The sequence below is a fragment of the Halichoerus grypus genome, chromosome 1 (genome assembly GCF_964656455.1).
Source record: "Halichoerus grypus chromosome 1, mHalGry1.hap1.1, whole genome shotgun sequence".
Taxonomy (NCBI): domain Eukaryota; kingdom Metazoa; phylum Chordata; class Mammalia; order Carnivora; family Phocidae; genus Halichoerus; species Halichoerus grypus.
Window position 1 is genome coordinate 176,292,936 of NC_135712.1, and position 15,926 is coordinate 176,308,861.

The 15,926-nt window shown below is 39.0% G+C and overlaps 1 protein-coding gene and 1 pseudogene across 1 annotated transcript in view; both read left to right on the forward strand.

Moving 5' to 3' along the window:
• CNTN3 (contactin 3) overlaps positions 1 to 15,926 on the forward strand; it is a 331,480-nt gene that overhangs the window by 201,281 nt on the left and 114,273 nt on the right. The window lies entirely within an intron of this gene.
• LOC118528583 (UBX domain-containing protein 2B pseudogene) lies at positions 330 to 1,186 on the forward strand (annotated as a pseudogene).

Consider the following 15,926-nt stretch of genomic DNA (forward strand, 5'->3'; position numbering starts at 1 on the left):
TCTGCATAAACTACACATATCTTTTTAAATTGTGTGTCTAGGTATTTACATATTATTTTTCTAAAGATTGTGGCTAATATACAAGAAGGCTACCTAGTTTTTTCATATTTAATGTGTCCAAATTTTCTGGACACTATATTAGGTTTCTTCGGTGCCGCTCATTTGTTCCCAGAAGATACCATGACAAGAGCCATTTTTTAAATACATCTGTAGAGAATCCCATTGATTGTGTATCACTAAGTGTACTTCTTTTTGCTGTTCTGGTAGATACTCTTTATCATATTAAGGAACTGGCCCTTCATTTCTCATTAGTCGTTAAGATTGTTTGGACTTTTGGGGCCGGTGAAAGATGGCGGAAGGTGGCGGCGCCGAACCGGGGGAGCAGGAGAGGTCCTCTGGGCTGCGGCCCCCGAGCGCGCGGGATCTGCAGTTGGCCTTGGCAGAATTATATGAAGATGAAGTGAAATGCAAATCTTCCAAATCTGATAGACCTAAAGCTACAGTCTTTAAAAGCCCACGAACACCACCTCAAAGGTTCTATTCAAGTGAACATGAATACAGTGGATTACATATAGTTCGACCTTCAACTGGGAAAATTGTGAATGAACTTTTCAAAGAGGCAAGAGAACATGGGGCTGTCCCTCTGAATGAAGCCACAAGAGCTTCCGGTGATAACAAATCTAAGTCATTTACAGGTGGAGGATACAGACTGGGTAATTCCTTTTGTAAGCAGTCTGAATACATCTATGGAGAAAATCAACTGCAAGATGTTCAGATTTTGCTTAAACTATGGAGCAATGGTTTCAGTTTAGATGATGGAGAACTGAGACCTTATAATGACCCACCAAATGCTCAATTTCTGGAGTCTGTTAAAAGAGGGTAAGATATATTATTTGTATTCTATTTGTTACTTAGGGTGGGACTTTTATTTTTTTAAGATACTGGAATATATTTTGTAAGTGGTTGCTGGGGGAAGGGTATTTTTAAGTATCTAAAGGATGTGTTGCTGTTCGTAAGTCTCTGGTTCTTAAGTTGATGGGGAGGGGCAGTAGACACTGGTCACTTTGAAAATCTGATCAAGCGCTGCTCCCATTCCAAGAAGAAACATCGTCATGTAATAAATCAGTACAGTTGATTAGCTGTAGCTGCCTGCCCACTAAGCCACTGTCCTGCTTACTGTTAACAGCATGACTCTCATTTCATGTAAGCCTGAAATTCAGCAACTTATATTAGAAATCTTTTAAAGTGGCAATACTGCTGGCAGAAGATTTCAGGTTAGTTTGAAGTTATGATTTGTGAAAGTCAACCAGATATACAGTGCCCTGACCAATGGAAAGAACATCGTAGCTCACCAGCCCTTCTTGCTAGAGGATGAAGAATCAAGTGATTTTGCTATGATTATAAAAGCTTTTCTGCATTATGCTTTCACTGGCTGACAATGTGATCATCCCTAAGTAGAAATACAACCAAACACAGAAGGTTGGTGATGAACTGGGAGATTTAAGTAGCAGTGAAGGGACTGGAGTAGCAGGTTATACTCCATTCAGGAATTGAAGGGGGGGGCTTTTCCAAGTGATACAAATGTGTCCAAGGAGAATGACTGAAGTGGAGTGGAGGTGAAACTCATTGGCATTGAGGGAGTCAAGGACCTCTAAAGGAACGGTATTTTTAGAACACTAGCATGAAATCTGAATTTGAATTCTACAATGTCAAGATACCAAAAAATGGCAAGAAATGCTGTAAGCAATATGCGGAAGTCATTTGATAAAGGTGGGAAGCTGTCCTAGGAGGGAGTATGTGGTGATGGTAAATACAAGGAAATAATAGTTTAAGTCAGTGCTGTGGACTTGGAAACCTGCAGTCGCTGGGAAGATCTGGGAGCAACTGGATAAGGGAAGTGTTTGTTCATCTGCTAAGGGAAGATCAACATTGCTGTTGAAATTGATGCTTATTTCAAGATGTTGGAAGACAAGAGCATATTGATGATGGATGTACTACAATGTAGATAAAAACTCATTTATGCTTAAAAGAGAATAAATCATAAGCTTTGTGGGCTAACGTTCAAGCAGTCGTGGTGCCCTAAAAGAGTTTTGTTTTTGTTTTTGTTTCTACTATATCCTGAAGTACAAATTATGATCAACAACAGTTTTAGAAAAGACTCCTTGAAGGGAAAAATGAAGGGGGGCAAATCGGAGGGGGAGAAGAACCATGAGAGACTGTGGACTCTGAGAAACAAACTGAAAGTTCTAGAGGGGAGGGGGGTGGGGGATGGGTTAGCCTGGTGATGGGTATTAAAGAGGGCACGTACTGAATGGAGCACTGGGTGTTATACGCAAACAATGAATCATGGAACACTACATCAAAAACTAATGATGTAATGTATGGTGATTAACATAACATAATAAAATTAAAAAAAAGACTGGACTTTTGCTTTTTTAATGCTATTATGAGTATCTTTGGGTGTAAATTTCACTCTGCAGTTTGGGTTATTGTGAAAGGTTTTTTGTGTTTGAATTCTTCAAAAGCACAAATAGTGAGGACTGTTAATACAATTTCTGTGGTTGGAATATGAACCATTCTTGTCTAGTCCATCTTTTTTTCGGTTGTTTTCTTACTCTAAAAATGTCCCTACAGACAAAAAACAAAAGACAAAACAAAACAAAAAGCTCTAGAGCAAACTACATTGTTTTATATCATGTCAGTATTTTGCAGTAGTGTGCTAGCCATAAAACATACTGTGGAAAAATCTACTTGAATTTCTTTATTTTATAGATGAGGAAACTGAGACCACTGTAGGTCAACTGATTTGAGCAACATCACATGGTGTATTGGCCAGGTCATCCGAAAACTCAGGTTTCCTGGTAACTAATCCATTTCATGATAGTAGGCTGTGTCCTGGGTTATTTTAAGACCATGTTGAGTTTTATAAGAAAATTCTTTTTTAAGCTTTTCTCAAGAGGAAACAGACTTAAGTTTCATTAGGAGGAAAAGGTAGACTTGTAATCAAAGAGAGACAGGCATGGAAAGGTCTTAATCACGTTCAAGTTCCCCCAGTTAGTATGATTAAACCAGAGTAATAGACACTGAGAAGACTTAGCCAACTTCCTTTTACGTGCCCAAGGTATGCAACATCCCTAGCATGTTGGAAAGGCTTGTGAACAGGTAACACTACTGAAGAATACTGACATGGTTATAAAACAATGTAGTTTTATATTGTAGAATATCAATAAACCTAAAGACAAGAGAGAAGAGAGAAAAATGAACTAGAAGCGAATCGACTCCTTTCATTAATGAGTTTAATGACAAACAAGAAGACTAAGGAGTTCAGAATATTTCTCAAAGCCCAGGAAGTTCTGTTTGGTTGCATTATCACCTTGGATAGGCTTCTATTTCCTGTAACATTTTTGTGGGTAAATACTCTTGAAAAGAAAAAAAACGGAAAATTTAAATTATGGAGCACAAACCGCTTTGCAGTATGGGGTGTTGAGGAAAGTCAAACACCAGGTCAGGCCATGAATGGATTAGATCTTCGGCCTCTTTCTGCCTGTGTCACCTTCTTGCTGAAGAATTAGAATTTCTGAACTGATCAGTTTCCATTATAAAGTGGGTGGAGTCCCAAATTCTGGTTTCAGTCCTGACTCACCCACCCAGCACCTTGTGACCTTGTACAAGGGACAATCATTGTCTCCTAATGTCACAAGTTCTTAGGCGGAGTCCCTGAGAGAATGCATGTGAAGCAAGCCATATGCTTCTCTTTCTCTTACACTTCATATTGTTCCAGCAGTTCTGCTCAACAAGATCGTGCACATGTTTGGAATTCACAAGTCTGGTTGAAACTGGCAGCCTCGCTCACTGGAGGAGTGTCCTGATACCTTGTTTCTACTCCTGCCTCTCTCACTGTGCACACAGTAACCAGTCACCACTTCAACATGTAAATTCAGTCCTGTTACTCCCTTGCTTAAAGCACTTCAGCAGCTGCTTATCACAGATAAAGTCAAGTTCAAATTCTTTATCCTGCTCACAAGGCCCAACACACCTCTTCTCAGGCTACCTGAGGACATCCTCTCATCCCACTGTCCCCACCTCTCATTCTCCCCAGACTCGTGCTCCTCCCAGAACTCCCAAGGGCCAGCACTTAGGGCCCTCACACTGGCTTTCCCTCTGCCTCCAATGCTCATCCCATCCCGTCTTTCCCTGGCTGACTTCTTCTGCCATTGAGGGGGCTCTGCTGAGCCGGCCTCTTTCCTGAGCCTTCCATCTAAAGCAGCCTCCCCTGCCTGTCACTGTGCTGTCACCTAGGTTTATTCCCTTCATAGCTTTTTCCATTTTCTCCCATCTTATTGCTTACCGATCTTGTTTATTTTAAAAATTGGTGCCCCTTTGCCAATGCAATTAGAGTCTACCTCCAGGTGAGTTAGGACTTTGCTTAATTTTTTAGCTCTGTACCCTTAGAGCCCAGGATAATGCTTAGTACATAGCATGCACTAGGTAGACAGGAGCTGGGTCCCTCCTGGCACACTTAAAATGTTATTTACTACCTACTTACTTAAGGTAATGTGCTATAGGAAGTTTCTGTGTTTGCAATGCAGAAGGAGGAAAAGTTTGTGATATGGAAGGAGAAAAAGGCATGGCTCTAAGTAAGACAAGGTAGAAAGTGGTGAGTTCCAAAGATTTAAAGTTTTATGAACTTAGATAAGGCTTCATTTGGTGCGCTGTTATTAAAAAGAAAAAAAAAAAAAGACCCACCATTAAAGACCTTTGCTAGATGATTAGAAACCTCATGTATGCATGACATAATTTCATACCCATGCCTTAAGCAGTGCTTCTATTTTTTTTTTTTTTTTTTTAAACTAGGAAGAGGAGAGGAAAAACACAGACCTTAGGGGTTCTGGGACATAGCCATGGGAGAGCAACCATAAATCCAAGATTCCTTTGAAGTCTCATATCTCACTTTGAAGAATCATGTAGTTTTGCCTTCTACCCTATTATATATCCACATGGTAAAATTGATGCCCCCGGAAGACGATCACATATCCCCAGCACCCAGGCTTCTGTTCCTGGGCAACATTGCCTCCAGCCTAAGAAACATAAAAGACCTTGTATCTTTTACAAAGTTTATTCTTAGAGGAAGATGGGCTTCATTCATAAGTTCTTCCCAGCCAAGCCTATGCTTAAAACCAGGATCTAAAATGCCGGCTGATAAAAAAGCTTGCATATTGCAGAGTGGTTGGAAGAATGAGCTATTCTAGAAAAAATGACTCACCAAGTAGCAGAAAGTGAGGGAAATGAGAGGAACGGGGAGTAGACACCACAGCGTTTTCAGCTCTGCAAGTCTGGGTCCTCTGTGAGCATCTCTGGGCCTCACTTTATTACACCATGTGACATTATGTTACCTAAATGCTTACGCTGTCGGATTATGTTCCTCAGGCTCAATTCGCTAAGAGAAAGAGGGGTGTCCTACATTTTAGAATGGTTCTGCGGTGCCTGGGTGTCTCAGTCAGTTGAGCATCCGACTCTTGATTTTGACCAGGTTGTGATGTCAGGGTCATGGGCTCAAGCGTGCATCAGGCCTGGGGCTAGGCGGCACATTTGCTTGAGATTCTCTCTCTCCCTCTCCCTCTGCCCTCCCCCCACTCGTGCTCTCATTCTCTCTCTCTAAAATAAATAAATTAATCTTTAAAACAAAAATAGAATGGTTCTAACAAATACTGTTTTTTAATGTTTAATTAGGCCCCTGACTCAGCTTGTTTCAGATAACTGTGAGAGAGAGAATGAACGAGAGTATGAACAGTGTTCACATTCAAATGGAGGGATTAGAGACTGGCTGAGAGCTGAGCTAGTAAAAAATGTTTCTGTAAATACTGTTTTCCTAGTCTCTTTTTTATCTTGAGTACATGCTTTTACAAAAACTAATTTGGTTATAATAAGGACAGTTTGTATCTCTTTTTTAGTATGAACAGTTAAAAAATTGTAGTTAAAGAAAAACTCATCTTGTGTAGTGATTGAGCTTCAAGAGTAAATTAAATTGGATCTTATTAAGTAGTGGAACCAGAATGCATTACATTTTTATATATATATATATATATATATATATATATATATATTCATTAATAAGAGAGCTGGTCTCATAGTCTCCAGCCACATATAACCTGTCAGTTACGAAGCATTTTTCTTCAACAAGGTCACAAGTTTATTCCTCCTGAGTTTTTGTTCCCTGCTCTTCTTATACAAATATTAATGTATCTTTAATAGAAGTAGGGAAAATTATGAATGTATTCTTATTTGGAAATCCAAGATAAAGGGAATCTGCTTTGATCTCATAGCTGATATTAAACACTGATCCAAAAACTTATGCAAACATAAATACTATATTAAAGTATCCTTTGGTGTGCAGATCAGTCCTTAAAATATGATCGTTACTGCTGGATTATTATAAATAGTTCCTAAGAACTGAAATGTTCATATATACCTATGTAACCCAAGGTAATCACCAACACTGATTTATAAGGCTGAGTACTCAGAGCTTTTATTTTATCCTTTGTAAAGTTCAGCTGGTATAGCATGCGTGGTAATCTTAATCCTTAAATAGTGCTCTAATTCCTTAAAAGTAAACAAGTAGAAGGGGGCACGTTGTGTTGCCATGGTTGCAGAGAATTGTTGATCACAATTACACTTTTAAACCTAAAATGGCCCAGTGATTTTCACAATGGCCTGCAATTGCGATTCCTTATAAAACTTTCCAAAATAAGTCTTTCTCAAATAGGAATTTTCCACACCGGAGCTCTATAAAGGATGATTATTTTGCAGGCTAAAGAGAATGTGTTAATTACTAGGAAGCAGATTCTAATTGAAAGAGTAATGGAAGATACAAGACTTCTATCATGACCCCAACTGGGATGGTGCTCTTGCTTGAGAAAGCAATTTAACAGCAGCTCTGAACTTCAGTGTTCCCATCTGTTAAATGGAGATTATTAGGAACACCTTCTGTTTGAAGATAAACAAATGGGAAAGTTAAAAGGAAAAGTAATGGGATCTTTGAAGGAGAAAAGAAGAGCCTTATGTTAATTTGGAGAATCATTTCTTTGTATAAAATGTACTGACAAATTTTAATTAGAGACATCATTCGGAAATTTATTTTTAACTATTTTAAGACCCAGTTGTAAATCTCTCTCCAAAACAGCCTAGCCTTTTTATTTATAGGCTACAATCAGCCATAAACAGACGAGTCATGATTATTTGAGATTCCTCCACTTTATAACTAGTTCACTTAATTCACCAAGCATTGATTTTATACCCACTCTGTTGCTGGGCTTAAAGGATGCAAACTTAAATAAACACCATGGTTGCCTTTATACCACTCATAGTGCAGTGGTGGAGAGAAATATAATAAAGACACTTACAAGCCGTATGAGAAGAAATTGAGGCTCATGAAAATTGCACAGGGGGGTAAACAAGTGAGACCTCAGGTTAAACAAACTACTCATGTTTCATCTTCAGCTAAAAATCCTTAATATCTTTCCTATCATGTAATACCTTCTCACCACTGCAGTTCACTTTACCAGAAGTAAACTACTTAAGAACAGAATTTGAGACACACATTAAAACAGTTTTAAAAACTTAGACAAAAGCAGTGGAGGGAAAGAAGTAATACTTTTTGAACCACCCGCATGTTAAATACTTTTCTGTTCATTTTCACATTTTCCTCTTGGCAAAACCCTGTGAAGTAAGAAGTATTATTCCATTTTCAGGAATAAGGAAACCCAGACTCAAAGCAGGAAAATAACTTGTCCAGGGTTGACTAGCTATTAGCCTGCTTGGGCAGAGCCCGAATTCATTGTTGTTTTTGTTGTTGTTGTTTTTTAATCAAGCATTTATGTAACTCTTATTAAATGCCAACTACTCTCATAAATGCTTTGGGACGTCTGGGTGGCTCAGTCTGCCTTCGGCTCAGGTCATGATCCTAGGTTCTGGGATCAAGTCCCACATCAGGCACCTTGCTCGGCGGGGAGCCTGCTTCTCCCTCTCCTTCTGCCCCTGCCTCTGCCCCTGCTTGTGTGTGCATTCTCTCTCTCTCTCTCTGGCAAATAAATAAATAAAATCTTTTAAAAATAAATGCTTTATAAATATGTACTCATAGGGAGTCAGATTCAAGTCTGTTTTGTTCCAATCTTAGGGCTAAAAAATTAAGCAAAGTCCTAACTCACCTGGAGGTAGACTCTAATTGCATTGGCAAAGGGGCACCAATTTTTAAAATAAACAAGATCGGTAAGCAATAAGATGGGAGAAAATGGAAAAAGCTATGAAGGGAATAAACCTAGGTGACAGCACAGTGACAGGCAGGGGAGGCTGCTTTAGATGGAAGGCTCAGGAAAGAGGCCGGCTCAGCAGAGCCCCCTCAATGGCAGAAGAAGTCAGCCAGGGAAAGACGGGATGGGATGAGCATTGGAGGCAGAGGGAAAGCCAGTGTGAGGGCCCTAAGTGCTGGCCCTTGGGAGTTCTGGGAGGAGCACGAGTCTGGGGAGAATGAGAGGTGGGGACAGTGGGATGAGAGGATGTCCTCAGGTAGGCAGAGACCAGGTATGTGTGTGTATGTGTATGCGTGTATTAAGCATATGGCGGGCAAATGATGAAGGCTTAGCATACTGATGACAAATTTGTTGAATCAGACAGATCCTGATTTTGTTCTCCAAAGCCTCTGTGTTGCGCTCATCTGCTGATTGTGTATAGTTAGGTGAATTCTCACATTTCTTATCCTGTAACACCATCCCACACTCCGGTGCCTTAGAGATGGGGGTGACGTTCTGGCCCTGAGATGCTTAGGGACTAGTAGAAGAAACAGAAAAGGACATGAACAGTTTGCAGGGAAACAGAATGAATACTATAGGCGTGTGCAAACAAGTATCTAATCTAGACTTCTCAGGCTACTTAGTTAATTCCATTCTTTTTGATCATTGTATCAATTTATGTTGTTTACATTTTCTCTTATTACTCTATTAACATATAGTTCCTTTTCATTGCCCGTTAAACATTTTTCATGTATTTATTTATTTGAAATAATGAGAGTCCTATATTTATAGACTCTTCTGTGAGTTCAAAGCACTTTCATACACATCAATTACTTATCATCACAGCAGAGTAACAAGAAGTGATTAAAAATCGTATCTTTATTTGAAATCAGAAGCCCTGATCAGGAATAGAAAGCAGAGATTTTCTTGTTGGTGATAATTATTTTAACATTTATCACAAATGCTTAAAAAACTGGCTTCCATCTAGCTTTGCTAGTTCCTCACCATCTTTTCAAATCAAATGACTAAAAAAGAGATCAACTTTCCTTTTAACACTTCAGAATCTTCATTGATCTCTAGATAGACATTACGACAGTCTCCTCACTGTTTGCTGTTCTTTGCCTCCTTTCTTACTGTGGACAGTTTAGATGATCATGAGCATCATCATCTTCGTGATGACTTTTACTGTGGGCCAGACAGACAAATTGAGATTGGGTGTCATGTGTCCCGATAAAATGTACACCCAATGTCATTCAAATGATAGATCCTTTGCCTTTTTGCTCTACACCAGTTTAAAAAATAAATAAATAATTCCTCTGTTTCTGTTCTCTAAGAGCTTTATAATGCATTGCTTCAAAATCACACTATTTTTCTCATGCTAGATGCTTAATTAACATCTGGAAAATGTATGTATCTTATTGAGACTCAATCATGTTCCCCCTAATCAGATGCAGGCTTTTTTTCCCCCTCTGTTATAGCTATTAACTTACTAGCCTTTGAGTTTTTGACTTAATAAATGAGAAGAACAGTTTGTCCTTAAATTTAAATCTCAAACTCCCTTACCTTATGTAGACTCATTTCTATATTAATTTGAGATGAACATCTCCACAGACTGGTCTAATGAAATAAGTGTATTATTATTATTCTTTTTGGCTTTTCCCAGGAGGAGAAAGCAATTTTCTGGGTTCTCTCAGTGATATGTCTTATTCTGCTACACAATATCCCCTCTCCCTAATATGTAATCTTTTGGCTTTTTGTTATTGAGATTTTTATAGAATGTACTTTTATGATGTTCTGAGGGCTTCGAATCACAATTGTTGATCTACTTTTATTACTATTAAACTCCCAGAGGTATATCGGCTACAGTTGGGCTTCTCATTCTCCATTCATTGATGGCTGGTAAAAGGTCAGGTTCAATATTAAAAATTCTGCAAATGGAACAGGAAAAACTCAGCACTGTTTGGCAGATTTTGAACCACAGGACTGTTTGTGGCCCTTTCTCTCTGTCTGACCTCATCTGTACTCCTTCTCCCCTTTCCCACTGTGTTCCAGCCACACCTGTGCTCTGGGCTTATTCCCTCTACGTGGCAGATTCAGTCCTGCATGAGGGCCATTGTTCTGGGTGTTCCTTCTGCCTGGAACCTGCTGATCTTTTCAAGGTCTTTTCCTCCATGTTAATCACACCTCAGCTGAAGTGTTACATCCTTAATAACACTCCCCTCGCTAATCATCCAGAAAGGGATGGCCACACACTTTGAGAACTGTGCCAAGGGAAGGAGCAGCGAATTAAAGAGAAGAAAAATCAAAAGTTTTAGTATGGTGTGAAAAGATTTTCAAAATGATGAGACATCAGAGCATGCAAACGCCAACAACAACGATCAAATGCACACTGCTGGTGGGAGCGTGGCAGGTGCATGTTCTGGAAAGCAGTCTGGCATTTGTCAGTCAGATTACTGTTCTCATAGACTCACACACTGACTTTCTGCTCTTCATCATGTATTTGAAAAAAATTCTCACATAGCTCAGTAAGGGTTCATGTTTGAGGATGTTCCTTTCAGTATTATTCTAGACCATTGGATTGTTGGGAGCAAGCTTGGAGTCCATTAATGGATTAGAGGATAAGTAAGTATAGTAAAAATGTGGTTGATGCACATCAGAAAGTATGTACAGAGGCGATAAGCCACAAGTAAAAGGCGTAATACGCAGAGACCTTAAAATAGTGCCTGCTTTAAAAAAAATTAAGAATTGGGTATATAACACAGTATCATTTATGAAAAACATAAACCAAATTTCTGAGAATGTTCTGGGTTTTGATCTGAGTGATAATTGCACAGATATATGCATATATAAAAGCTCACCCAGCTGTACACTTAAAACGGTGCACTCTACATATGAATGTTAAGCTGCAACTCGGAATTAGAAACATGAACCCTATTCTTGTCTACCTGCCCAAAGTAGTTCTCCTGAGTTGATTTTTATGGCATGAACCTTCTAACATTGTTTACATAGCCACTATCATCATTTGATACTTTTCCACTATCTATTTATGTTTGTTCCTTAAAGCACTCTCTCTCACTCCTAGAATGTAAGCTCCCCAAGACCAGAGAATTCCTCTCACTTGTTTGTTCCAACGTAACTCACACATGTAATGGCACTGAATTCTCTCTGTCTCATTCTGCTACGCAGTATCCTCTCTACCTAATATCTAATATTGCAGCTTTTTGTTTTTGAGGTTTTTACAGAATGTGCTTTTGTGATATTCTAAGGGTTTAGTGGTTGCTGATTGAATGCGGAAGGAAGGAAGGAAAAAAGGTGGAGGAGGGAGGGAGGGAGGAAGTGTAAGTGGAGCAAGCAAGAGCCATGGGCAGTCTTCCCTTGCCTTGTCTCCTCCCATTTACAACATCAGTAGCCTTCATTGGTCTAACCATGGCCCCTGTCTGTTGGAGTCATGCCCTTTAATGTCTCTTGCCTTCAAATAAATACTCAACATTGCCAGCCCCTGGTTTAGATTCTGTGTCCTTCCCCGCCTCCCCCCCTCCCCATTCCCTCTTTTCCATTGCTTCTCATACCTTCTTTGTCATTCCAGGGCCTATCTCTACTTCTTAGATGAGGAAAGTGAATAACAATGCTCATTGAAATTAAAAGGCAGTGTGTTAATAATCTAAGTACCAGAGTGCAAAATAATAATAATAAATACAATATTATGATATAATAATAATATAATAAAAGTTGGGGCACCTGGGTGACTCAGTCAGTTAAGCGTCTGACTCTGGCTTTCAGCTCAGGTCATGATCTCATGATCCTGAGATTTAGCTGGGCTCCATGCTCAGTGAGGAGTCTGCTTCAGATTTTCTCTCCCGATCCCTCTCCCTGTCCCTCCCTTGCTCTCTCTCTCTCTCTCTCTCTCTCTAAAATAAATAAATAAATCTTTAAAAATAAATAAGTGTTATATGCAAACAATGAATCATGGAACACTACATCAAAAACTAATGATGTAATGTGTGGTGATTAACATAATAAAAAAGGAAAATAAATAAATAAATATAATAGCTAACATTTACTGAGCACTCAGTCTGTGCCACTGAGCTATATTTAGCTATTCAGTCTTCACAACAACTCCATAAAAGCCAGAGAGATTATTTTCCCCATTTAGCAGATGAGAACACTGAGGCTCAGTCAGTCACATGGTTGATGGGCAGTAGAGTCAGATCCATTTATGCTTTTGAGCGCTCCTGTCTCCCAGCCCAGGAAACACATATTTATAGAATGTCCGCAGTCTTGGCAATTTTGCGTCTTTCTGAGTATTATACTTAATCTCTTCTGTCATCTGAGACAGTATCATGGTAAGGAGGAAGCATGTCGTTAGGCAAAGCATGGATTATTCAGGTGGAGCCTGTTTCCGTGAAGCAGGGAGGCTCACTTCAGCATAAATCTCAAGGTGATCATAATGTTTTATCAGGCTGCCAAACTCAAAGTTATTAAAACACCTTCATTCGTATTAGAGGCTGTTCTGTGTTTAATTCCTCCAGTAAGACACATCTGCGGTAATTCATGACCAGGAATGGGTTCTTATCATACTTCAATAAATAGAGTACTGGCAGAGAAGCTAATAAATGTAAAAGAAAAGACCTTCAGAGTGCCTAGTACCTTTATAATGCTACCTTTTTCCCCTAAATTAACCTTTGTATTGTAATTTTGATTGCCCAGTTATATTTGCCCATTTGTGTGAACACTGCTGAATCCGACTTTTATGGCGACTCCATTACTATCTTTATAATGGCGTGCTTTGCGCTGGGCAAGCATCTGCTAGGAGTTCCGTATGGGCAACATGTGGGTGGGTGGATACTATTGACTGGGCAAGGTATTGGCCTGACCCAGTCTGCCTGGTGGGCTGTGGCTGGCGTGCCGTTCCTGTGGACCCCGTGCAGTTCTCCTTCCCTGCTGCGATTTCTGCTTTGCTTACGGCGCCTAACTTTGGGACTGTGTTTGGAGCTTCCACAGGCGTTGAGTCTGTTTATTTGATTTTGTATATTTCCTGTGCAGCTCAAAGCTTTGTAGGGCCTCATGGAAGGAAGAACATTGACACAGAAAACTGTGGAATCAGAACCAATTATGCTGCCACGAAATAGCCTTTTCTTCAAAAAGAGCAGACCCTCGGCAGCCAGATAAAGTCTAAAATGGCACGCTGCTAGAGGTGTTTCACATTTTCCTTCTATTTAGTCATACCCTTTAACAAAAGCCAGTGTTTTGGGGTCTGGGTCCCACCTAGGTCAAATACAGCAGGATTTGGAATCCCGCTCTGTTAGAGCTCTGAGTCAGCTGTTGGGTAATGCCCCTTAATGAGATCGCTTGACTAACAAATGACATTTTTGTTCTTAAAAGTTCAGAGTCCTTTTTTGAAGATCATTTCCTATAGTTCCCTGTACCGTTTAACTGCAGTGAGGGGTAAGGATGATATGTGACTAGGGGATGAGTTTGAAAGAAGAGAGGGGAAAAAAGGCAAAGGTGTAGTGTTGACTCCTACAAGTTATTATCATGCTGGTTCCCGAGAATCTTAATTACATCTTTCAGAAGCTCATTATTTATTGCAGAGAGAATAATAAGGCTTTCTTCCAAGTCGTTAGGCTTGGGATCTAAATTTTAGGCCTTCAGTTTCTCTCTTTTATCTTGGCACGTGGAATAGAGCTTGGATTAAAGAGAGAGGAAAGATTGATGGCAAGTCCGAGTCAGTGGGTGCACGACGACTTACATTTCATGAGCTGGGGCTTAGGAGTCAGCTGGGTTCCAACCTTGCTTCCCTGCCCTACTCTGTGTGAGATCTCATGTAACTGTTATGGGCCTCGATATTCTCATCTGTATAATGGGAATAATAACTCCTACCTCATGGGGTGGTATGAACATTTAAAGGAGCTATCAGCATGCAGTGACAAAATGCCTGGCACAAAGTCGTTCTCATTAAGTAATAGTTGTTATTGTTACTACGGTGACTTTTTGTGCTGTTTTTATTGTAGAATACTCAATATGTGTCATACTTTTCAAAGCATAGCATAAAGCACAAAAAATTGGCCGTGACCCTTTTGTGAGTCATTTTTAGGTAGCACGTTTGTTGATGCAAAATGTTTTTTTGAAGTAGATTTTATGAGGCAGACATATTCTTCCCATTCCACTTTCTCTCATGTAACTAGAAACCTTGTACTTACTGAACAGTGTGGTAAAATAATTTACAAAATTAATCCAAACTCGTTAATTCAGTGACACTAGCAGGGTGATTTTAATTTCATTTAGCCTTCTACAAATATAAAAGCCAATGTAATTCCACAAAGTTTGCCTATAAATATCTAGCATACCATATTTGAGAGATAAAGGTCAATAATTTTAATAATTAAAATATTTTTAATACCTTCATTTCTTCTGTCAGTGACTTGCGTGTGAAGTCAGTTGAAGCTGCATGCTGACAATATGAATACAAACTGAAAAATTAGTCCTTAGTGTGGGACAAATGCCAAGAGTATACATATTGATCTCTAATATGGAAAACAGTGGGAATTCGCTTCAATAATCACATTAAAACTCGGTAACTAGCATAAGAGCTGAAGAAAAGAAAGTCTGGTGGAGTAGCTGTCCTTTTCTAAATATGTTTTAAGTGATGGCTGAGTCCTTCAAGATTCTCATTTCCCTGATTTTATCCAGGACTTCCTGCCACGTGGACGACAAGAGTGCTTTCTTTGTTGAGGTTGTAAAGGCCAGTCGATTTTCTCTTGCCTGTGTGCCTGTGGGCAATTTTGTGAAATGTCCTGTGAAGACAAATGGATAGAATATATTTTGTATCCAAAGACTATTTTAGCTGCCCCTTAGAATAGAACTTATCGGGAAATACTTGTTAAAATAAATACAATTATTAGCATTGATTTTATACTTTTTTTTGGTGAGAAAGTTTTTAATAAAAATAAATATATTATTGGATTTTAAAATCTATTTTCTATGTATCTTTGTATCTTTTTTTAAACAGCTATGAAAACCTTCAAGCTATGATTTTTCTTGCACTGAGTTTTTCAGTCGTGTTTAAAATACTTGAAATTCTAAAATCAGTGATGTGACAGCCACTCAGTTGAAGCATATTCTTATCGTAAGAATTATGTAATTAATATTTCAAAAGATGTTTGTCCTCCCAATAAACTTCTCATATATTAGGCTCTCAATAAATATTTACAGTGTAGACTTTTATTTAAATTCACGTCCCTTTTTAATTTGTCAGTATTAGCTTATTTGGTTTTACGATCTCTTACCCACCTTTTGAGATATATTAAGGTAATTTTAAGTCATTGAATTGTTTTTTATTGGAAACCGTCGTGGCCCTGAGACAGCTGAATCTCTTGCGCCGCCGGCAGCCAGCAGAGCTGCGACGAGCTGATCATCTGCCTTTGAACATTCTCCCTTTCACCCGAGAATAAGAATTCATCAATTTAAGAAAAGGAGAGAACATTTTTAATTACCAGGATCCCATTTTATATGTATGGCGTTAAAATGTTAAGTATAAATTGTTTCTTTTCCTGTCTGTGCCATTATGTTTTCATTAGGGTTCAAGAGTGAAGTAGAATGGGGAACTTTTCTCATATTCATTTAATATCTGCATCTCATCCA